Raw genomic sequence first — 25,380 nt, 5'->3', positions numbered from 1 at the left:
TCCTCCAATTACCAAATTAGAGAGACCATTGCATGACAATCAACAAATTTCTAATTCCTCATATTTTTATATTTCAATCACTTAGGATATGTTGGTAATATTAATTTTATCCTTTCTTAATGTCTTAATATGAAAATTAATATTACCAACTTACTCTTCTTTTTAATCTTCTCCTTCTTATTCACCGAGTTACTACTAATCTATGCCATTGTACCACCAAAAGGTAGTTCTCCAAAAATCCCTTGTGTGCTTTGGCACATCTTGGGAGGATGAGAATTTAAGAGTCTCTTACTTTCTACTCTCCCTATCAATGATGTTTGTTGGTTGTAGTAAATAGCACTGGAAAATAGAAGCACTGTTTTGCTCTAGAGCAAAGGCAAGCTTCTTTGTTGTCCATTAGAATCAGGCTAATGTCTTCCTCTGGGGCAAAGACTGGATATGTTTGCATTTAAGCTACTTTAGAAGGCTATTTGCTACTTTCAGTGTTCCTTAGATGTGACAAAACCCAACTGATGTGTCCACCCCACAATATTTCTCTATGCCTACCTATATCATTCCAGAGATCTTAGAAGACACAGAGAGCTGGCATAGACATGAATCTTTTGCTACCTGCTGTTCTGTGGGTAATAACTCTTTGTCTTTCTGACAGAGTCTCAGGCTTCTGCCAGTGTCTATAAAATAAGCTCTTGCATTTTTAACAGTACTTGACATATTTTTATCTCCTGTAAGTTATAATTAGTCATAAACTAATATCTATAAGTACACATGTTTATATTTATCATATATCTTTTTAAAACACAGTTGTAAAACAATATATGTATGATACATTACATTGCTATAAATTCCTTGCCCAATAAAAAGCTGTTGAATGACTGGATGGATTTAAAATTGTAAAAAAGATTATATACTACCAACTATAAAATGTTTAATACTTTTATACTTGTGGTTACTGCCAATACTCTCACTAGATGAGAAGAAAGTCAACATTAAATTCAGGTGCCCAAACCAGCAACCTAACTCTAGTAAATATATCTTTGAAGTGAATGTCCTGGTTTTACAAGAACAAACAAAACATCACATTTTTGACCGCCCAAGCCTCTGTAGTCTTGGACATACTCTCATGTATCTCTCCATTAACCCTGAATATTGATACCCTGTTGAACAGTGTGTGTATATGTCTGTGTCTGTGTGTATGTGTGTGTGTGTGTGTGTGTGTGTGTGTGTGTGTGTGTGTGTGTGTGCAGGACAGTGTGTCCTGCTGTTTTCAAGGAAGACCTAGGCCTTTAAACTTTAACCATAGAAATAAAAAAAAAATCTAATAAGAAAATATTAAATGAAAACTGGGTGTGTGGTATATATCTGTAATCCCAGAAATCAGAAGGCAGAGGCATGAGAATCTCTGTGAGTTCAAGACCAGACTGGTCTTCATAGTGAATTCCAGACCAGGCAAGGGTACTGTATTAAGACTTAGTCTCAAAAATAAAAAACTATTAGTTGATAGAGCTCAATTAAGAATTAAAGAATCATAGAGAAGACAAAGGTCTGGGGCTGTAAAACATCAATATTAATTTAATATTCTAATGTGGCTTAGGGACCTCATCCACCTTCATCTTAATTCTTTCTGGCTTTTTAGTCCTTGCTTTTACCACATTAATGGAGTAATCCATTTTTGTCTCTCTTCTGATACTATATTCTAGTTTTTTCTACTAGCCTTTTGCTATCCCTTGGTTTGGTTTTATCTTTCTTAGGATGTCATTCTGGGCATTTTGCTCAAGTGTTCTGTTTTTACTGGTGCTGACCTGACAGGGTTTCTACCTACCTAGCTCTAGTACAGTCCAGGGAACATCATCTGTGTTTCTAAACACACCCCTCCACACCCCCAGCCCCTGCCAATGGCTTCAGTGTAAAACATTTGTGGAGCCCAGTTCTAAGCCTTTCTACCACCACTCTACTAATTCTGAATTTAAATGTGCGATGCAAATTCATAAATCTATCCCAGTCAGTAGTGTTTGTCCTATTAGCTTCTCCCCATGATAGCCTAGATTCTCCCCCACTGCTACACTTTAGAAAATAGAGGGGATTTGGCTAGAAACATGTTGATATAATTTTAAAAACTAGAGCTAGAATCCAGGTGTTTTGAGTCTTTATTGGTAGGTATTAAATTGACTATCCAGGTATAGACAACTACAGATATCCTTTAGTAAAACCTGTATGCACAGTAGACCAAGCAGAGAAAAATAGGAGGGTGAAAGAGAAAAGCACACACAGAAAATGGGAAATGGGTTAGGAGTTGTCATGGCAGCCTCAAGCCCCCTACAGAAAACAAGCTCTTCCTCAGCTAGTGGTAGAGGAGGAGCACCTTTCCTGTGAGTCTCCACGGGGACAGTGAGTGGTTTTTAGATTAAATTTATAGCCTTGTTCCAGGGTCATAGTTGTAGAGTTGGGCTCCCTTTCTTTATTCAGGATGCAGTCCATCCCTGCTGAGTGTGACAGGGCTTCCAGGGACTGTGGAGCTTGAGCACAAGAAACCCACTGTGTTCTAAAGATAGGTAATCACAAATCAACCACATTCACACATCAAATATTTCACATGCAAATCAGAGCAGCTGAGTTAGAGTCATTTTACAATAGTTGAATTTTCATTTCAGTTGCTTTAGGAGATGGCTATAAAACTAGAGACAGTAGCATTACCCAATGGTGTTTATTGGCCTTCAGAGCATTGGCTAGAGGGTCCATTCGGTTTAAGTTGCTAGTAGAGTGTTGTGTGGACTGCTTCCAGGGCGCTCTACCTTCATCTTTCTGTAACTTGACACCTGAACGGAGTGTATGATCACATGATTGCCTGACTTGGCTAATTAATTAGTAAAGCATGTATTGAAAGTCTATTGTGTGCTAGTTAGTATATAATATGATAAGGATATGTGGATAAATAGTAAGAAAAAAAAAGCCACCTTCTGTGCAAAGTTTTTGATAGAGAAGGGGAGGCCGTAAGTGACAATTTCAAGACACGGTGATGAATATTGCAGTCTTCACTGAGGAGGTATATTTACCAGCAGAAGAGGGAGTGCCCATATCTATACAGGCCAGGAGTGACTGAAGTCAAGAGGAAAGAGATGATGTATGTGTCAGCTCACTTTTGAAAGATCTAGTAAGAATTTGTCAGTTGTAAATAATACAGAGTTTGCTGGGGAGCAGAAATTACACAAGCTAAAAATATAAGGCAATATGTTACAAGTGATACATATAATTTAGAATATATATATTCCATATATATATGAAAAGGAGGATACTAGTAGGTGTGTGTGTGTGTGTGTGTGTGTGTGTGTGTGTGTATGTGTGTGTGTGCATGTGTGTGCGCGCATGTGTGCTTGGAAACTTTCAAACACTAGGAAATGGTTATGATCAAAGAACTTTGGTATAACTGCAAAGACAACCAATGAAGACATGATGTATGTTCTGCTATACAAATAGATTGGTGACTTGTCCTATTTGCCAAAGAGGCAGGTGAAGAGACCTACAGCTAGATATTATGTGAAAAGTGTCTCAATTGGAAGTCTTCATTGGGTCCCTCCCTTTAGAGATCAGGGTCCCCCAGCAGAAGAGAGGGAGGAAAGATCATAGAAGTCAGAGGGGTTGGAGGAGACCTGGAGAACATGACTTCTGGAATTAACTAAGCAGGGTGCATATGGACTCACAAAGACTGAAGCAGCAAGCATGAGGCCTGCATGGGCCTGCACCAGGTCCTTTGTGTTATATGTTATGATTGTTAGCTTGGTATTTTTGTGGTACTTCTCATAGTGAGAGTGGGAATGTCTCTGACTCTGTTGCCTGCTCTTGGGACTCTTTTCCTCCTATTGGGTTGCCTTGTCCAGCTTTGCTACTAAGCTGATGCCTTGTCTTAGTGTGTCTTGTTTTGTCATCTTAACCTTATCATCTCCTGGAGACCTGTTCCTTTCCGAAAAGGAAGCAGAGTGGCGGAAGATCTGGGATATTTATAGGGAAGCTTGGAGGGGCTGGGGAGGATTGGCAGGAGAGAAACTGATGCATGAGAAGAGAGTCTTTTTTCAGTTTTAAAAAAGGGATGTGATATATGACACAGTGCTGATATAGTTTATTGCTAAGGATAGTACTGAAATTGTAGTCCAGTGGTAGAGTACTTGCCTAGCAAGAGCAAGGCCTGGCTTCTAGTCTCAACACTGTAAAAATAAGATCTTTCTGAAAACTGTGTTAAGAAGAATGTATGAATATGGGGAAAAGAAGAAAAAGGTGGTATATGTTTTGCATCAGGTACTTGAGTGGAATTGTCATTTACTAAAATAGAATTAGAAATGAGTCCACTTAAATAAGGTGAATTTTGAATGCTTGAGGGACATCTGGGAAAGATGAATAACTAAGAACTACTTTCCTGTCCCTCTTTGGTATGTGAGTGAGTATGCAAATTAATGTGTATGCAGTTACATTTATGTTAGGGTGGGTGTATGTATACCTGTATACATGTGCATGCAGAGATCAAAGGTCAGTCTTAGATGTTACACCTTAAGACAAGTTTATCTTGCTTTTTTAGATAGTCTCTCATGGGGATTGGTGGATCCCAGACTGTGCTTGCTTGGCTGACCAGGGAGCACAGAGATCTTCCTGTCTCTGCCTCTTCAGCTCTGAGATTATAATACCACCATTCTCAGCTTTTTACCTAGGTATTAGACATAGAACAGAGGTCCTCACGATTATGGGGAAGTTACTTTACTGAGATAATTCTCCAGTTCCCCCTTTCATCTACCGTCTCCTCCTTCATTGTGCAGGGAAATGTGCATGTTAAGTAATTCTTCTACGAGTGTGGCTATCCTGCAGCCTACCTATTGATAGTTCCATTCATGAGTCAAACCTCAAAACAATGACACAGACAAAAGGCACAAATTTGGGACTTACAGCTAGAGATGAAGAAGTAGATCAGAACTTGCAGGGAATTAGTTACATGACACAAAATTTTATATAAGTGTTTCCTAAGCCTTAGTGTATATACAAATTGTCACAGTTTTAATTTGAAATGTTCCCCATGGACATATATGATTGATCACTTGGTTGCTACATGGCAGCTCTGATTTGGTAGGTTGTCAAACCTTTGGTATCTATGACCTATCTGGATGACAACATGCTTTGACCATTACCTTAGATTCTGGTGCCTGTCCAAGCCCTCTGCAGCAAAATATGAGGAACATATGTAAGAAGCTCCAACCATCAAGGATTGAGCTTCTCCAGCCACTATGCCTTCTCCACTATGAAATATAGACTAAAACTATGAAGCAAAAGAAATCTCTCTTTTTATAAGGTGTGTTTTTTAGGCATTCTGTCAGAGCAACAAGAAAACTAATACACAAGGTATCCTAAAGAAACTGTTAAGTAAATTTTGATTCACTAGATCTGCTGATCATCATTTTTATCAAGCTTCCAAGCTATCTTGTTTAACATGTCCCTATAAAACATTAATTGGCAGTCAGTGTGGTGGTTTGTAGAATATTTAAATATTTTGTCCCTGGATGGTGGAACTGTTTGGGAAGGATTAAGAGGTGTGGCCTTTGGAGGAAGCATGTCAGTAAGTATGAGCTTTGAAGTTTTGAAAGGTAACACTGTTCCCAGTTCTCTCTCCCTCCCTCTCTCTCTCTCTCTCTCTCTCTCTCTCTCTCTCTCTCTCTCTCTCTCTCTCTCTCTTTCTCTCTCTCGTCCCCCTCACTTGTGGATCAAGATGTCAAGCTCTTAGCTACTGCCCAACACCATCCCTGCCTGCCTGCTGCCATGCTTCCCACTATGATGGTCATGGACTCTAACTCCCTAGAACCATTAGCTTCAAATTAAATGACTTCTTTTATAAGTTGCCCTGGTCATGCTGTTGCATCACATCAGTATAAAAGTAACTAGGACAAAGGGGCAGAAGACAAGATGATAACAGACTAGTATCCAGAGAGAATAAAGGAGGAGGGGGAGAAAGACATATCTTGGAATTAAAGGAAGAAAGTTTCATACAGAAGGACGTGTTCAAAAAATGTCAAAGGATGCGAGCAAGGAAGTAGAAGCTGACTAGTAAATGTCATCTGATATTGACAATTTGAAAGTAATATTGAACTTTGGCGTGATAGCTTTGCACTGTGAAGGGGACAGAAATAAATCCTAGTGGGGAGCTAAGTGAATGGCTGGCGAGGAGTTAGAGATAGTATGGATTACTTCTTGTAAACAAAACATAGAAAAGCATGTCTATCAAGGGAAAAGACATACTCAGTGATAGGAGAGGCAAATGGTAGATGAAGTGGCACCATATTTAAGATAGAAAAAAAAACCAAAGTATGTAGTAGGCAGTTTAATTCCCAAAGGGATTTAGTGGGTGTAATTAAATTGATGTTTGAAATGAAGATGCTGCTCTGCACTACTTAGGTATATACTATGGACACAGAAGCCTTTAAAAGAAGGCAAAGAGGACAGGGAGGGCAAAGGAGATGAGACGACAGATTAGAGTGATGCTGCTGAGGGTTAGGGATACTAGAGGACTGAGAGTCAAAGTACATGGGCATGTTCTAAGACCGCCAAGATACCTTGGCTCTGGTCCAGTGAGACCTCTGATGCTCTCCTAGCCATGTAACATAATAAAGTTGTATTGTTGTCAGCAAATACATTTTTGTTCATTTGTTGCAGCTGTGACAGACACCAAAACAGAAACAAACAAACAAACAAAAACATCTTTTGACTATGCCAAGGGAAAGAACTCCAGGGAAGGAGGATAACTCACATTCCTATCAATGAAAACTAACAAGAGAAAAAAGCAAAACAATTTTATTTAACTAAAGTTGCATGGCCTACTAGGAACTTCAGAAGAGAAGACCCGAAGTTTCAGAGCAAGCTATTTCAGTGGACCCAGAGATGTCACTGAAGGGCAAAAGTCATGACCTACTGACAGTAAACTGGGGAAAGCCAGGAGAAGTCTGTTTGTAGTCTCCTACTCAACCTTCAGGTTGATGACAGAACTCCCCTCTGGAAAAGGACTTTGAGACCTAGAAGAGGTAGGCCATGAAAGGATCATGCTTCAGTACAGATGGGTTTGAATGTGAGTGTCAAGGTGCCATTCTGGACTTAAGAGAGCCAGATATGAATGAAGATGCCTATCAATCAGGAGATGGGGGTAATAGAGTTCTGGAGGTACAAGGAGTTTTCTCCACTCCTTCAGGTTGGATTGGGGGGTGGTATGCAATAAATTCTCATGTTTACTTCTGTCTGTGACATGGGGAACATGTATAGTGTACATGAAAAGAAAATGGAGTAGCTTGTAGCAAAGTGTCCGTTCTCTTATTGGTTTTAAATGCTTTTTTAAAATGCACTGCTCTTATGTGAAGTGTGTTAGGGGCTTCATTTTAAAGTCATCCCTAAACAATCTCCATATTTTCCTGAGCTCTGCTGGATGCTGACAGATTGGGGGTCATAGACCTTGACCTTGATATTTCTTGTTTGGTTCCAAGGTCTCCTCTGAACTGTTGTTAAACTGAAATAAAAATTGAGAGAGAATCTGGACCCTTAGCTCCTTTTAACTTATACCACTCTGCCTAAATTCTCTCCCCTCCTCATCAGATTCATGTTAATCAAGATATGTCTTTTTTTTTTTCTTACAGCTCCCCAAGGCCCTGCTTCACCTAGAAGAGAGAACCTGGCTCCAGGATGCAGGAGACTGCTTCTGGTTTCCATGGAGACCCTGTTTGAAGTCAATGGCGGCTCCAGGAGGGAGGGAAACCAGGACATTTGTATTTAAAGGATGGAGAGTCTGGGAAGGAGGAGGGATAAGAAAAGGGAGTAAGGCAGGCTGAGGGTGAGGCTGATTCATCCTGTGTTAGAGGTTTCAAACAGAGGAACAGAAAAGTTCAGCTAGGTTATTCAATCTCCTCGCACTTTGAGGATGAATCAAAACGGAAGCTGTGGGGGTGGGGGAGGTGGCAGAGGGCTGTTTATTGCGCCTGTGAAAAATATTCTGCAAAGGCTCCTTTCTAATATCAGCATGTAGGGGACTGAGTTACTTAGGCAGCTGGGAGTCCCTGTCCTTGTGGGTGGCTCCTTCCCAAGCAGCTTGAGATTTTTCTCTTTTTCCTAAGTCAGTTCTTAAAGGTTCCTACTGCTGTGAGGGGGTCGAGCCTCTCTTTCCTTCTCCACACCTCCCCCCAGAGGGTAACTAAATAAAAACCTTGGCAAAATGCTTTCCGAAGCTTCGTGTTTCGGATTAACTGTTATTTATTTGCCGTGTGTCTTGTCTACTAAGAGACAGGGGGGCAGGATGGGGGAGGTACTCTGGCGGAATACACGCTAAAATTGAATTGCATGAGGATTCAGATGACGTCATCTTGGATAAAGGTCTGACCCAGTGAATGTTAAATGTGGCTGAGCGACTAAATCCTTTGAGAGAATCAGTGGCAGAGTCCTCTATGAAAGGACCATGCCTCTTGTTTAAAATATTAAGCATGCTGCTCAGCTGATCTCTGGCTGCAACTCCCAGGGCGCTGGTGGAATCTCAGTTTTCTGCTATAATCACTTGAACATTACTTACTGCCCTAGATAACTGCAGTCACGTGGCGCTTGCACACACACACAAAAAGCCTTTGAAAAAAAGAAAAGAAAGCCATCACAAGTTATCAGTGACTGCCAATTTTAGAGAATGAAACCAAGTCAGTTCAAAAATACTTTCTGAGGTGTACTGCAGTCTGAATGTGCCTAAGGAGTAAGGGGTGGTTTTTCCTTCAAGATACTGATACTTAGATGGGGACAGCAGTAGTCATAAACATCCAGAAGAGCTGGATAGAAGTCATTAATGATATGGGAACTCCAAGGAAAGGTTAAATTGATAAAGAAAATAAAACTCAATTTATATAGGTGCCTTGGAATTCCCAGAACCCACACTGGTTGGCTCACAACAGCCTATAATTCTAGCATACGGATATTCATTTATATTTCAAAATTCTTATAAAGTTAATGATGAGGAAGCACTATATAAATATGGAAGGCTTTGCAGACCTCTTGGGACTAAGGCAACGCTAAAATAAAAGAACCATTGGTGCTTGTTAGAGCTTGTCTTTAGAGGGATGGTGTAGAAATGAAGAGGTGACTCCCACAATGCAAATGAAGATGCTTTTCAATTAAAAAAAAAACCTGTCATTTATGGTCAGAGTTGAATGCATCAGCCTTGTAGATTTTGTTCCAGAATTGAGGAAAGTTTTAGAATAAGTTAAAGTATGTGGAAGGCAAAGGCTATTTCTTGGCTTTAATTTAGGAGGAAAATATCGAAAGGAAAAGAAATTAGAGGAGGGCAGTTATTTCTAGAAGAATAAGAAAAGACATATGTGCTCAAATTAGTCATGGTTTCTGTGTCAGGAAAATGTTAGTTACCAAGGTTTTGTTTCCAGTCCTGTTTGCTAAGGGACATACCTATAATAAAAACATCTTCCAAGGTTTTGGCAATGCAGCTGAATATTAATGATTTTAGGGTGAAAAACTCATAAAAGCCTGAATACCACGAGTCAGCTCCTTTTAATCGTTTTTATTTTTTTCATTCTTAATCATATTGTAGTCTGCAGACTCCTCGGACTACCAGTTAACTTAAAGGCTAGCTGGCAAGGCTCTAAATCATGGCATAACCTCTCTGGCTTTTCAACCTCAAATAGGCACCCTCACTCGTTCATCTCGGTAAACTTGGGTGTTCTTCCATAGTGTGTGCCACTTTTTTTTAAATTAGCTGTCAATGTTGCGTGACTATTTCTAGAAATGATTATTATAATAAGAGTGACTAATTGACAGCTTTAGTAGAAGCAGAGAAGCCAAAATAAAAACCTAGTGGAAACTATAGAGTACCAAACAATAGAAAGATGGAGACTAAAACAGAAACAGTGAAGAAAGTGTTGAAATGAATACAAAGTGAAAAAATTGTTCTTACTCTTCTCTGCTGTTATTGAAGAATCCATTGTAATTTAAAACAAAAAACAAAAAACAAAAAAAAACAACTGAGACTAGAGAGATAGCTTGGTAGGTAAAGGTGCTTACTGTTAAACCTGATTGCCTGGGTTTGATCCCTTACCACCAGAGGGGAAGGAGAGAACCAATTTATTCGAGCAGTCATCTGACTTCTATATGTATACCGTGGCACATGTGCAGCATTCCTCAGGCACACCAAATAAATACAAAAAAAATGAAGAAAAATTTAAAGAAAATGGACAACCTGACAGTACAGCTTTAGCAAAGAAAAAAAGAAAAAGAAAAAAAAAAGAAAAAGAAAAAAGAAAAAAGAGAAAAGACAAGAAAAAGAAGTCATGGTACAGAGAGAAGAAAAAAATGCATGGTTGGTCAATCAGTGATGGCTGAATTTGCACTGTTTTAAACACTTAGCACGGAATGACACTACTTCAAGTTGCTTTTGTAATGAGTGTTGGTACTTTAAAAAAGTTCTCTTTGAAGGTGATGAAGAGGGTTCCCAGAAGGCAATGTGGGTATGATGTTGGGGAAATGAGTGGTCCCTCTCAACTATGAACTCACTTTCAGAGGCCCAGCCACTCGAGGCGGGATAGTTTCAATCACCCTGCCATCCAGTCATAGCTGACACATCTTGGCAGCTGGCCTGCCCCTAATGGAATGTGTCCTGCAGCTGGGAATTAGGTCATCAGTAATTCACTTAATAGCATTTTATGAGCTGGGCTCTGACACAAAAGAGCTATCTGGCCTTACCAGCAGGAGCTTTCGTTGAAGTGAAGAGAAGAAAGAAGTTGATGCCATTGTGAACAATCAGACTCCATTTCCAGAAAGCAGCGAAGGAGGGTCAGAAACATGGCTGTTTCTTCAGCCTTTCTCTGTTATTAGGACAGGTAAGTGATCTTAGGCAAGCCACTGCTTGTTTTTGGACCTCAGTTCTTCCACGGTTTGATCAGACCTTGGAAGTCCCAGGGATTTTTTTTAGGTCTTTTCATCGATGGTGTTTCAGAAAGCAAGATAATGTGCATCCTTTTTCTGCCTCAGCTATGCTCAGATAAGGAAAGCCCTGACTTGCATAATTGATTAATTTGCCTGGTGTATGTATTCTCAGTATGGCTGATTTCTCGTTACCAGTGGTATAACAACTAATTATGAAATCTGAATATTGACTATTTTGCTTGAATGAGCTGGTATGGGCAACTTCAGTAAATCAGCAAGTTTCCCCAGCTAGAAAGAGCTATGTGAATAAATATGGCTCTATATGTACACACATTACTACATTCTCTACATACTACATGATGTGTGTATGTTCTGTTCTGATTCTACTCCACATACCACAGTCTTCTTAGATGTACATGCAGAATCCTCAGTAGAAAATCCTAATACAGTTCTTGACTCAAATTTCCAAGTTTTGCCACCAGAGTCCTGACATTCCCAAGATGTTTAAGAAGCAACTAGACTCTTATTTTCTTCTGACCTATAGGACCCCATAACTTTCCAATTAAAAAAAAAAAACCAATATAGTTCTCATGGTTTATTCAGAAGGTTCACTGTTATACAGGGCCTGCAAGTTAGACACAAATCACTACAGTCCTTTCTCTTTTTAACATTTTTTACTGACATGAGATAAAAATCTCCAGGACCCTGGAAATTTAATGCACAAAGTCTTCTTATTCAAGACATTTGGAGTGATTAGTGCTGAAGACAACACCTGTAATGATGATGGGAAAATAATGAATTAGATTTGGATCAGCCCTTCAAGTAAGTGATACATAGAAAACAATTGATAGTTATCCACAAAACATTTACTCTATAGACTGAGCCAGCACTGCAAACAATGGTGAAACCCAAGAGCAGGCATGAGCTAGGATACAGCCTTCAACTTCAACTTGGGAAGATAAACTTAACATGCCCAGATGAATGAGAATCAGTTAAAAATACTTTATAATTAAGTGTTTGATGATGCAACATATTATAATGAAACAGGAGTTCAGAGGAAGCAATCATCTGAAGCAAGCCTTGTCCAAGCTAATGGAATGAGAGTGTTATAGGATAGAAGATACCTGTGATGTTGGGGTTGTATTCCCATGGTCAATAAACACATAGGGCAAGTTCATCCCCAGGGAATTGTACTCAAAAGCTTGGTGGAAATGAGTAGGATGTTATAGAAAGGAAAATAGTGAAAGGTGAAGAGAAAGTGAGCTTGTGGTCCTAGAGCTGGGTCCTTGTATTTGTAAATGGTAGAGGGGTATGAGATGCCATGTACAAATGGTCAGATCACACATGACAATAGAAGTCTGATCCACAACTCCCACAGCCACCATTACAGATTGAAAAGCCACACCCTCTGCAGCAATGGGCCAAGAGCATTCAGGATTTGGTTAGTGACTGTCCCATCTTTTAAACTGTTCTTGTGCCCACCCTCACTGCTTTTAACTCAGGGCCAATGAAGGAAAGGCATACCGACTCCCCGAACCAATCACAAATGATGTACTACCTCTGATTAGAAAGCATCTATCTATCTTCACATGTACACAGGCTCCAGTCAGAACTTACCCAAAACCTTTCCTTCCTTGTATGATAGCTTTACATTTCTACCACCTACATTAGAATCCCTGCCAAACACAAGTGACGGCTAGTGGATCTCTTGCTATGTAGCATATTGTGAATAAATTTGTTTGTTCTTATCAGATTGGCCTTTATTTAATTCCACAATGGGAAGGGAGTACACACTTGTGGTTATGCTTGCTTTGCATTGCATACCTTCCCTCCTATAGTCTACACTTTATATAGGCTTCTTGGCTTTCCTACCAATCTTTGTAGAAGCTCATATCTGGTTCTCTAAATTCAGAGCTGGAACTGCTTTTAACTGCTGAGCATCTCTCTAGCCTCCTAACTTTTTATTCTTTCTTTCTTTTCTTAGTAATATGCTCACTTTCTGTTTCATCAGGTTCAGTGTATTGGCTTTTATGTTGAGGTCTACGATCCACTCTGACTTGAGTTTTGTGCAGGAATATAAAAGTGGATCTATTTGTAGTTGTCTACATGCAGACACCCAGTTAGACCAGCAAAATATCCCTTGCTAAGAAAAGTCTCAAGGTTTAGACTATTTGTCCTAACATTCACTAGGTAACATTTAATACTTATTTAATACTTTCGTGGCACATATAATAAATCTAAAATGACTAGTCAGATATTTTCTGATCAACACAGAAAAAAGGTGTACCACTATTGTGTTTGATAATATATATTTGTGATCAAACTAAAAAACACAGCCCGTTTAAATCATCATTTCTACTTGCTCTCATACCAATCAATGGGTTCTATTGAAACTACTTGAGATTCTGAAAATATTTTGCTCATTTTCATCTGCTTGCAACACCCCTTGGATGATGATATAATAATTTCTCACTTTAGAAGTTCCTGGAGTCTTTTGCTTTGTGCTCTGAAATCCTAAGGGAAATTCCACTTTGGCTTTACAGGCAGAAATGCATCATTTTAGGTATTTAGAGGAACTTGACACCCTACGTAATTTGTACTAATGGGTACCAAAGTTGGCAGACAGATGGCAGTGAGATTTTATGATTGAACATCCTTTTTTTCTCATGATCACATGATCAAAAAGATGGAGAAAAAAAAAAAAGCCAAGCAGACATAGCATGGCTATGCTGAAATTCTCCATGTTTTTCTATCATTCAATCCTTGGACATGATTCTCAAGTTTGCAGACTTAGAATTTGATTTCCTATCTTACTCTTAAGTGATGATGCTCTCTGCCCATCTTCCTTAAGTATCCCATCAAGCATTACTATCAGTGGACTTCCAAGTAAGCCTACCAATTACTCTTGGCAGGGTGTGATGTTAAAAAAATGTCTCATGTTGGTGGCTACTCTATTTTGTAGCATGTATGATCTTGTTAAATATCACCACAGGAGCTGGGATTTTCTCACTGAGGAAATGTCTCCTATTGAACTTCACTCTGTCACCTATGATATACGTCCACAAGATACAGTGTTTATGATGTATGTCTGCAAGGTATGTTGTTTATGATGTGTGTCCGTAAGATATATTTTGGGGCACTCTGATAAGGTCAACTAGTATTCTGTAACGAATACATTAAACTGAACAATGTTTCTGTATGAAGGACATTTATTCACTGTTCACTCAACAATTGAGATTTGGTATCCTTTCCTAGCGTTTTGAATTTTTCTACCTAGTGATGAGGAACCCAGGTTTCTTCTGTGCTGTAGACCTTCCATCCTATATTAAAGTTAAGAATAGAGATGGGGGAAAATAAACATTGCTATTTCTTTAAAAAACAAAAATAAAAACACAGCAGCAGCAGCAACAACAAAAATGTATCCTAAACCAAATGGTATGCTGCACACCTGTAAGCCTCGCATTCAGAGGTCTGAGTGGGAGAATTGGCAGTTCAGGGTCAACCATAGCTACATAGCGGATTTGAGGCTATCCAAGCTCCTATTTCAGTAGAGCAATAACAACAACAATACAAAATTGCTTGTTCCCAGTGGTATAGTCACCTTCTGATTGAAGACTAGTGCAAAACAGTCTAAAATATTTAGACAATCTATTATCCAGAGTCAGGAAACAAACAAATAAAAACAAACAAACAAACAAACAACAACAACAACAACAACAACAACAACCAAAAAACCAAAAGCCCTCATCCAAAATTAACAATCACTGTTTCGAGCATGGATCGACTCTGATCCTTTTAACAAATTAAAAATATTGGAATAGAAGTGAGACTACAAAGAAATTTCTATAAACATGATCTTCCTTCTCCATGTCTCACTAATTTATGCTATATCTAAAAGTCATTTTGGGGGAAGAAGAGAATTGCAGCTGATCTATGGATTTTCACTTTAGTTAGTTAGTTAAGAGGACAACTAAAATTCTTACTGCAATGACCTTAACTATATTTTAGGGGTGACCTCTTGCTTGTTGTTCTCAGCTACTGTGACAAATGCTTTGACCAGCGGTTCCTTTAGATCAAACCCTATTTGCCCTGAGATACGTCTACATTGACATGGCTCGGGCTTTGAGCTCAGTTCTACCCCTTAAACACTGTGTCATAGCCTCTGTGCGTTTATATTCCCTTAGGACAGCTACGGGCTCCACTTCAGTGAATGTCAAAATAAGTCTAAGAAAATCATTTACATCTAGTTCCTACAATTCTGGAACTGCTGGTCTACCACCTCTTGCTTTTTTGCTTTTACTAGGAACTGTGTTGCTAGTCATGCCTCCAGTAATGATGTAACAGAAAAGATGCTGAGAAGCAGGTTCTCTGTCCCCAAGTTCCAAACGATTCTCTAGATTCTAATATGCTTTTGTACATAAAAGAGGCATTTTGAGATTTAAAATATGAATGGATCAGATTATATGAAAGGTGAATAATATGCTATGCTTGGATAAAAGTCATTTCTCTCTATTCCTCATATCAATAGACTTTATATAAGACAGAACTTGAATTTTTGTTCATGTGATGATTTTTTTATCTATTCAGCTTAAATGTTAAGCATGCACTATATTTAAGTTATGGCAAACATAAGAGCAAATGATTCAGATACAGTATTTATAGAACTTATTTTTATCATTTTGAGTATGAGTGTGTGTGTTGTGGGGAGGGGTATGTGCACATAAGCAAAGATGCTCTCAAAGGGCAGAGACATTAGATTTTCTTTGGAACGGGAGATATAGATGGTTTTGAGCTGCCTTGCATGAGTGCTGGAACTCCAACTTGGGTCCTCTGGAAGAGCAATAAGTACTCTTCACAACTGAGCCATGCCTCTCACCTTTGGATGCATTACTAGTCCCAATAAAATATAAAGAATGTCTCAGGGCTGCATTCATAATCTGGAGCTTTAGAGCAGTTTCATCTCTCAGCTTTATACATTCCCTCTATCCTTTCTCCTTCAAGTCCCTCTATTCTTCATTGGATAGACTTTAGACTGATCAAAACTACTATTTTCCTGTGCGTGTTCCTTCAGTTTTAACTAAATTTGTATGTTTACCATACTTAGCTTCACAAATAGTAGATGACATCATTAAATGGGAGTTATTATTACTGTTAGTATCATTTTATGTTTGTTAGGAAATGGTGGGGGTGGTAGGCTGGTTCAGGTGACGATTTTGATTTGCCTTTGCCCTTGAAAAACTACCAGACATCAATAACTTCCATGTGTGTCTGTTGATCTCTTTAATTCATTATTCTAAATTCTAACATTAGGCAATAGTCAACAGTTTCATCTTGAGAGGGATGAGATCTGCAGACTGACTTGGGCAAGTGTCACAAACCAGCTCCATCATGACTGGGTTACTTGACAAATTTCATGCGAATGAACAATCATGGCAGTAGCAGTGACAAGGTACTATGGTGGATGCCATTGGCTTTCTTGGAGCATGGCAGACACTGTTCCTTATTAGTCCCTCAAAAGACTTTGTAGAACACAGAAAAAGATAAAAGAGCAGAGATTGGGAAATGGTAAATCTGACAAATGAAAGTGACTGTTTTACTCCTATTTCCACACACTCCATCTTCTCCTGTACTGTAGCCACCACTCTACCCAAACAAAGAGGCTTCTAAATAAATGATTCATGAGGATCACAATCTCAACATGAAGATGCTCCACAGCTGTCACCAGGGACTAGATCATTGATCAATCCAAGCATTTGGTGAGGGCTCTTCTGTGTCCAGAGCTGCATGGGGTACTCTGGAAGGAAGGAAGAAAAATTTATAATGCTGTCTTCACCCTCATGAATTTATAACCTTCATGTGGAGAACAAGACAAATACATGAACATTTACGACCAATTCAACTCAAAACTGTTGGCCACTGAGAATGTCAGTTTAAACTCTAGCCTGACCTCCTGCCTGCTTGCAGAGAGACATTGTGGGGCAATGGAGGAACACAGGTTTGCAGGTCAGCTGGCCTAGAATCAAGTCATTCTGTGCTGTTTAGTGAGTGGCAAGACTTGAGTGGTTTCCTTCGTCTCAATTCCAGAGGTTTTACCCATTGAATGGCAAAAATGCTTTCTTATAGGGTTGACTGATTAAATAGTGGCTTAAAATTTATCAACTACCTCAATGTAGTAAAATATGTCACAAAAATATGGATGTCCTATGTCCACATAACTGTGTCCTATGTCCACATAACTGTGTCCTATGTCCACATAACTGTGTCCTATGTCCACATAACTTTGTATCCTATGAGTATAGGAAAAGTAAAGGTTTTAAAACTGAGCATATTGTCTTCTGACTTCCGATTTCTTTGCTCATGATAAAACTTTTTAGTAATCAGATTTAAAAACTACATGTTAACTTTAAATTCCTTTACTTCTATTTCTAATATGCAGCTTTTCTATCTTAGAGTCAGGAAAGAGCTATAGGAGTTTGATGTACTCTCCAATAGTCTGTTGAGAGAATGATTATAACTTATAAAACTTTTTTGTTTATTTGTGTTTTATTAAATAGGGTTTCATGGCCCAGATTGGATTGCAATTCTTGATTTTTCTTCTAGGATTATAGACATATACCAGCATACCCAGAAATTTCCATAAAATCTTAAATGATCCTTCATTAACAAAGTTTATAGACTCCAATCATTCTCTCCTTTCTATTTCCTTTGATGTGGTATAGTTACAGGCTTAAAGGTCTCGTCTGCTACCCAAATACAATAGCCCTTAACTCATCATCTTCCAATATAGTCCACTCTTTGTTCAACTGTCATAGCTACTTGAAATGTAGCTCCAATTAATTCATTTTTTCCCAATCAACAACTTTCCACACTTCTCAATTTAAAAAAAAAAAAACTTCACTGAAGGTGCTTAACTTTGCTTTCTGAACTCTCTTTGGGGTTTTCATATTCTGTTACTCTATCTCAAGCTGTATACTCCAGAAAATCCTTTTCTGGCTGGTCTTTGAATATACTATAAGAATCCAGCTAGGTCTTTCCCAATATGGAATATAAGGGGAAATAAAGAATGCATCAGTAGATAGATGTGCAGATTTTCACAAGATTAATTACAAAGTTTTGTTCCAAGATATATTCCTCCTCATAATAGCCTGAATTGATGAATAGGTGCTGTGGATGTGCCTGGTGCAGATAAAAAAAGAAAAGAAAAAAGAAAGAAATACATCTTTTGTTGCTATTTCCAGATAATCAGCCAAAAGGGTTCTTTAGAATCTGTTTGTTGAACAAATCTCTGAGGCTAGTGGCTGTTCTTTGCATTCATTAGCAGGTCTGGGAGTCTGTGGTGAGACACATTCTGGTGTCTACTCCACACTGGAGATGCTCTTTCACTTTTGAGAATCCCCTAATCTATGTTAACACACAAGAATGGACTTTCTTGTCCTCCAGTGAGCTGAGAGTCAGATGGCTGGATCTATCCTGCAGATAAACAAGAACATAGTAAGTGAGTTGCAAAGAGGGCAGAAATGTAAGGGAATGAACATAGCCTGATGTCTTTGCAGTTCTTTATCTCAGGCCTTAAAAGGTTCTAGTTACTTCCATTCTTACATACTTCTACCTCTATAGGTTGATGCCCTCCTATATTCTTACTTAAACTAAGTTGTATTTCTTTCATATCCTAGCAACCAGTGAGTACTAACTAATGTGATAACTTCATTTCAGACGGACATACCATCTTCTTTCCTCACCTACCAACTGAGAATCTATTTTATACCATACTCTCTTCTGTTAGTCTCTATGCTGGAGCTTACAAAGAGAAGGTTGTAATTAGATGTTCTCTGCTGGACATAAACACACAATAAATATATCTATTAAATAAATGGAAGGAAGGGATCATAGTCATTCTAAGAAAAAAAAAGGCTTAGCTAACCCGAGTCACTTCTTTATCATGTAAGGCAAAGAAGAATGCTCGGCCAGCAGGCACTGGATGGATCCAAAGCGTTGAAGCACTAAAGCACGATGCATCTTGGAACAGGTCAGTATGTTTTTATAGTGTGCAGATGTTGTATTTATCCTTGCAGAGAGGAGCACAAAGGATTTGAGGCCTGCATCACATATATAGAATATAATTTGCTACACAATTGTCTCTTCATGAGAGTATGGGAATCACTGAAAATTCTATGCAGTTACCTAAAGAACTTATTCAAATTAGTTTATAGACAGAAACTTTGAACTGCATACTCTGAATCATTTCAAGTAGAACCCTATGCAATAGCACATGCTATTGGAAGCATTTGGATTCAGGTTAAATAATACCTGTGTCTTTCAGGAGTAAGCACTTTTTATACATTCATAAAATTCTGCTCTTCTATATTGTACCAATTATTTAGTTTAAATATTTAACACACACTCTCTCTCTTCTCTCTTTCTCTTCCTCTCTTGCCCTTTGTTCTTTCCCAACCTCTCTTCCTGGTCATTTTTATCATTCTGCATTTTAATATCTTTCATGATTTATTTCTTAATATAAATCTTTTTCTAATTTATTTTTATAGTAATTATTATAATTAAGCCTTACTAGTAATGACAAGGAAACCAGTTTTATTGCCATTAAACTTGATATAAGGCTAGAAGGGATATAAAATATTTCTATGGCAAGTCAATACCTAAGAGATTTAGAAAAAACAGTGATTGTTGGACTCTAAGAAAAGGCAGGTAACAATGATAAAATGTGTTCTCTCTGAGATTCTAAAAACTGGATGCTCTACAATAATAGGGAAGATAATCTCAGCAGGGAAGCTCCAACTATCAGTAAAGTCAATGAAAGTCAACAGCCTGCTGTGACCTCCCTAGCAGCTACAGCCTTAAAATCTATATAGGAATTATATGATAGCATATGAGTATATTAAAGTGTAAGCTCTGGCTACACACAACTCCATGTTTGAAAGCCAAGAGGATCTAGCATGTTACAGAAAAATCTCCCTGGTCATTCAATGTGCATTTGTTGATTGCAGACTCTCGTCCAAGCCCCTGTACAATGTAAGCTATGGGACCATGACTTCCTGGGTACCTTTTTCAACACATAGAAAGACCTCCTGATACCAATTGGCAGATAGAACAAAGGAATATTTAAATGCTGCGATGATTCAAAATCTACTCAAGGTAACTTGAGGATAAACCTGTATTGGGTTAAAATACTTGATAATTGTTAATGAGAAGTTTAACTTAATGAAAAGAATATTGACTTCATCCATCCTGACTGTAAATCTAGAGGTGACTGTGAAAACCAGAGCCGCCCATCAGAATGAGTGAGTCTGCCCCAATGAACTAGATAATTAAATATTTAGGCATCTTCAAATCCTGGGAAAAGGGAAGGGGAAGATATTATATACTTTAAAAAATTAGATTTTCTGATTAAAAATAGCAACTATAGTATTAATGTGTCTTTAGTATCTCTATCTCCACGCTATCCCTTACTTTTCATGTTGATCCTATCGGCTATCCTTCTGGGCCTGTAATTATACAGAGTTAAAATCAGGTCATGATGTGTATGGTAGGGCACATCTCCGATTTGAGCACTCAGAATCTGTTAGTTCAATGCTAGCTTGGTCTGCCAAGCAAGTTCCAGACAGCCAGGGCTACAAAATGAAATCCTGTCTCAAAAATAGTTTTGAAGAAGGATTAGGATTTTGCTTTAGTTACTTTTCTATTGCTGTGCTAAGATGCCCTGGCTAACACAACTTATAGAAAAAAGAGTTGTATTTGGGGCTTACAGTTTCAGTGGGGGAAGTTCCTGACCATCATATCAGGGAGCATGGCCACAAGCAGACAGGCCTAGCACTGGCGCAATGGCTGAGTGCTTACGTCTGGTCAACAAGCAGAGCCAGAATAAGTTTTTGAAACCTCAAAGCTCACTGTAGTGATACACCTTCCTTCAATAAGGTCATGGCTCTTAACCTTTCCAAACATTTCCATCTACTAGTAATCAAGCATTCAAATATATCAGTCCACTAGGACCACTTTTATTCAGACTACACAAATCCAAAAGCCAACAAGCTCTCTGAACTTGTCCAACTTGCGGACCTCTTTAGTGCATTCACGAAATGGATAGTACTAGTGTCTACCAGGTAGGATTGTTATGAAGATGAAGTATAAATAAATAAATAAATAAATAAATAAATAAATAAATATAGTGATCTGTAGGGGAATGAAAGTTTTCCCTCTGTGCTCAGGATTTATTATAGAGTATATAAATAGGAAAATAAATGGGAAAAGATGGATATTTTTTCGTGGATGGGAGAAAGTGAATATCTATAAATCTAGTGAGATATAAAAGCATCTACCCCTTCATTATAAGAGTGAAGTTAGGGAGATGTAGGATTCTTAGGGACAAGAAGCTTACATGGGGAGTCGATGAAAATTCTAAATAGCCACATTAAGAGCTTATGCACAGTAGTTCACAGGCACCAACCTCAGATGGCATAGCCCAAACTTTTCAAGTTAAAAAATATAAAATAGCTCTTGCTATTGAAAGTGTTAGGATTTTGGTGCAATTACACCTATATCTTTCTGGAGCAGTTAATTTTGATACATACATAGCTGAAGACAAGGGGGTGGCCTAAGACAAAGTCTGCTAATACTGACCTCCACTCTCTTCTGTGATGAGAATCCTAGAGAAGGATCCCATGGAGTTGAATTCCTTCTGGAGGATCCGTTGCTAGGCTAGTAAGGGAAAACCAGAGAAACTTCCATCCACTCCCCTTGCATGTTCTTGTATGTCTGCCACCTGAACTCAAAAGTGTTTTTTTGTTGTTGTATTTTTATTTTATTTTGTTGGGATTTTTTTAAATGTAGCTCAGGCTGATCTTGACTTTGTGAGCCTTCTGCTTTCACACCCAGAATGGTAGGATTCCAGACATGTACCACCACACCTACCTCATGAAATGCCATTTATTTCAAGTGGCATTTCTTGAACTCTTTTTAGAAGAGTCTGTGTGCATTTAATCTGGTGTTTAATACACAACGATAGTCTTGAGTAATATTTATTACCTTTTCATCAGTTACCATCCCTGCCTCTCTTTCCTGACAGTACTCACTCTTCCACAAAAATCACATAATTTTAGAATAAAACATGACCTTACACATCACCTAATAACCCCAGAAGAGTCATAGAAACCTGATTTCTTATTTCAAGGGTTGGATGGATCTGCTCCTGGAGGTGAAACTAGGAAAGATACTCTCTTGTCATGTTCCCACCAAGAACTATTATTTCTGCAGTCTTCAGTGAACACACTTATTGAGTACTGTGTACCTAACAATGGCTTTATCCTTCGGGATTAAACAACCATATAGGGATATAGGTCCTCTCAGGAACTACTCATAGGAGACTGAAGTGGGTAAAGACATATAAACTGGTGAAATAGGATACCTGAGGCTAAAGCTGGTAGATGCAAATGAGGCCCCTAGACTGCTTGATTCCCTTACAAACTTTGGGTTTTAACAAATCTTTCCCATGGTTCTCAAGTAGTTTTGAGAAGACATCTACATTCATGGTTTTTAAACACAATAGACATTGCCACATTTGTGTTTGTGTTGGTCATCTAGAGCCCACTCAATACTTCTAATAGCACCACATTTCCTTTCATCAGCTCTTTGGGTCAGAGTTAATCAACATGTATCTATGACTTCTTCACTTTCAATGTAATTGTGGGGCCTTATTTGAGAGAGGAAATAGAAAACAATTAACTCAGACCACAGATTTGTTTGTCTTAAATCTGGTTGTACCATGGACAAGTTGTGCAGCAATAACTCTTCACACTGATTTTATTTGTTGATCTCTATCAAGATACCGTACCTCCCAGTGATACTGAGGGAAAGGTTATTCCCAAGTGATACGATGCCTAGAATGACAAACCCTTTTCACACTGAATATTAATTGATACGTGTGTCCATTCTATTGGTTATAATTACAGCATTTCCAAATTTGCAAATTTATCAGGAAGTGACAAAATAGTATTTGAAAGAACTGTAACATCTCCTTTGTATCTGAATGAAAATGTTTAATTTTTCTGCAGGCAGAGCAAGAGGGTTTTTTTTGTTGTTTTTTTTTCCTCTTGGATATATATTCAACCTGATTACAATTTCAGTCTTCATGAGAAAAGTTACCATTTCTGGAAGTCAGGAACACTGACAATACTGATTTTAAGGGGCTGTCATCTTGAGTCCTATGATGAATCACTGAACACACTTTATTCATCCATTCATGCATCCATTTGAAAGTGGTACATTGAATTTTGATATGCTGGTTGAAGGCCAGGCACCAGCAATACATGGATGAATAAACACCATGTCTAGCATTTAGTGAATGAATGAATAAATGAATCTATGAATATTTGTCTCTGCTCCATTGAGGCTCTCTCAGCATAGTAAGGGAGACCAAACTATTGATAGATGACTATAATACCATGTGATAAATGCTATAACGGAATGATGTTCAAGCTGCCATGGAGTTTAAGATCTTAGTCCTACCTGATAGCTGTGCCAGGCCATGATTCCACTGCAATATTTAATGGGGCTATTAGAGAATTGCCAACTCAGTCCCTAAACCAATTATGAAAAGTACATTATATTCTGGCTCAATTTTATTTCAGATCAAATATTTTTGAGTTATTTATAGCTGCGTGGTTCAAAATTCCAAGAGCCACAAAAATGGTATACATGAAAAAACACTATCCAAGACTTGACACCCAATAATTCAGCTATTCAGCTCTTTCCTTGGCTAGAGAAGCCAATGTTATCAGCATCAATGGTTTTATGTATCTATACATATATGATTATTTAAATATATATAAACCTAATGATTTCTGTCACATTTTCTATATTATTGGTATTGTATTATGTAATACTATTCTATATGCTAATAAATATCATTTGTGTGTATGTGTATATATATAAAATATAGCTTTTCAAGTACACAGTCATAATTATTCACTTTTTTCATATACTACATATGTACTGTATATATTCTATTTAATGGGCCTATTAAAGATTGCCAGCTCAGTCCCTAAATAAGTTATGAAAAGTATATTATATTCTGGTTCATTTTATTTCAGATCAAAAATTTTGAGTTTCATATATATATATGTATATACATATATATGAATATAACATATATAACTATATATCTATATATAGATAGCTAACTCAAAAATGTTTGATATATGGTAATTATATATAATATATTTAGTATATATTGATATATGATAAATATATGATACATAATAAATATATATCTATATCATTAGAACTGAAAATACTTTCTGTAAATCATGCCCTCAGACATATGCTACTTGCTTTATTTTACTATAATAAGATGATTTATTTGCATTTTCCTGATCACCAGTCAGAATGGCTAGGATAAAACCCTCAGATGACAGCAGATGCTGGAGAGGTTATAGAGAAAGAGGAACACTCCTTCAATGCTGGTGGGATTGCATTCTGGTACAACCATTCTGGAAATCAGTTTGGTGGTTCCTCCAGAAATTGGACATAGTACTACCAGAGGACCCAGCTATACCACTCTTGGGCATATACCCAGAAGATGCTCCAACATGTAATAAGAACACATGCTCCACCATGTTCATAGCAGCCTTATTTATAATAGCCAGAAACTGGGAACAACGCAGAGGATGGATACAGAAATTGTGGTACATCTACACAATGGAGTACTACTCAGCTATTAAAAACAATGAATTTATGAAATTCTTAGGGAAATGGATGGATCTGGAGAATATCATCCTGAGTGAGGTAACCCAATCACAAAAGAACACACATAGTATGCACTCTTTGATAAGTGGATATTAGCCCAGAAGATTGGAATACACGAAGTACAATCCACAAACCACAAGAAACTCAAGAAGAAGAAAGACCAAAATGTGGACACTTCATTCCTTATTTAAAGGGGGACCAAAATACTCAAGGAAGGAGTTACAGAGACTAACTATAGAGCAGAGACTAAAGGAAGGACAATCCAGCCTGATATAGCTGTCTCCTGAGAGGCTCCGACAGTACCCGACTAATACAGAAGTAGAGGCTCCCAGACATCCATTGAACTGAGTACAGAGTCCCCAATGAAGGAGCTAGAGGAAGGACCCAAGGAGCTGAAGGGTTAGCAGCCCCTTAGGACGAACAACAGTGTGAACTAACTAGTACCCTCAGAGCTCCCAGGGACTAAACCACCAACCAAAGAGTACACATGATGGGACTAATTGCTCCAGCAGCATACGTATAGTAGAGGATGGCCAAGTCAGCCATCAATGGGAGGAGAGGCCCTTGGCCCTGTGAAGGTTCTATGCCCCAGTGTAGGGGAATGCCAGGGCCAGTAAGCAGGTAAGGGTGGGGTGGTGAGCAAGGGGGGGGGTAGGGTACAAGGGTTTGCTCTTGTTGTTTTGGTTTTTTTTTTTTTTTTTTTTT

At 38.2% G+C, this 25,380-nt stretch overlaps 1 long non-coding RNA gene across 1 annotated transcript in view; it reads right to left on the bottom strand.

Annotated features, from left to right (window-relative positions):
* The window catches only part of LOC116086411, a 36,155-nt gene that overhangs the window by 8,884 nt on the left and 1,891 nt on the right, over positions 1 to 25,380 (bottom strand). The window lies entirely within an intron of this gene.

The sequence above is a fragment of the Mastomys coucha genome, unplaced genomic scaffold (genome assembly GCF_008632895.1).
Source record: "Mastomys coucha isolate ucsf_1 unplaced genomic scaffold, UCSF_Mcou_1 pScaffold12, whole genome shotgun sequence".
Classification (NCBI taxonomy): Eukaryota; Metazoa; Chordata; class Mammalia; order Rodentia; family Muridae; genus Mastomys; species Mastomys coucha.
Note: the sequence above shows the minus strand (reverse complement) of the source record. Positions and strands in the feature narration are given on the sequence as shown.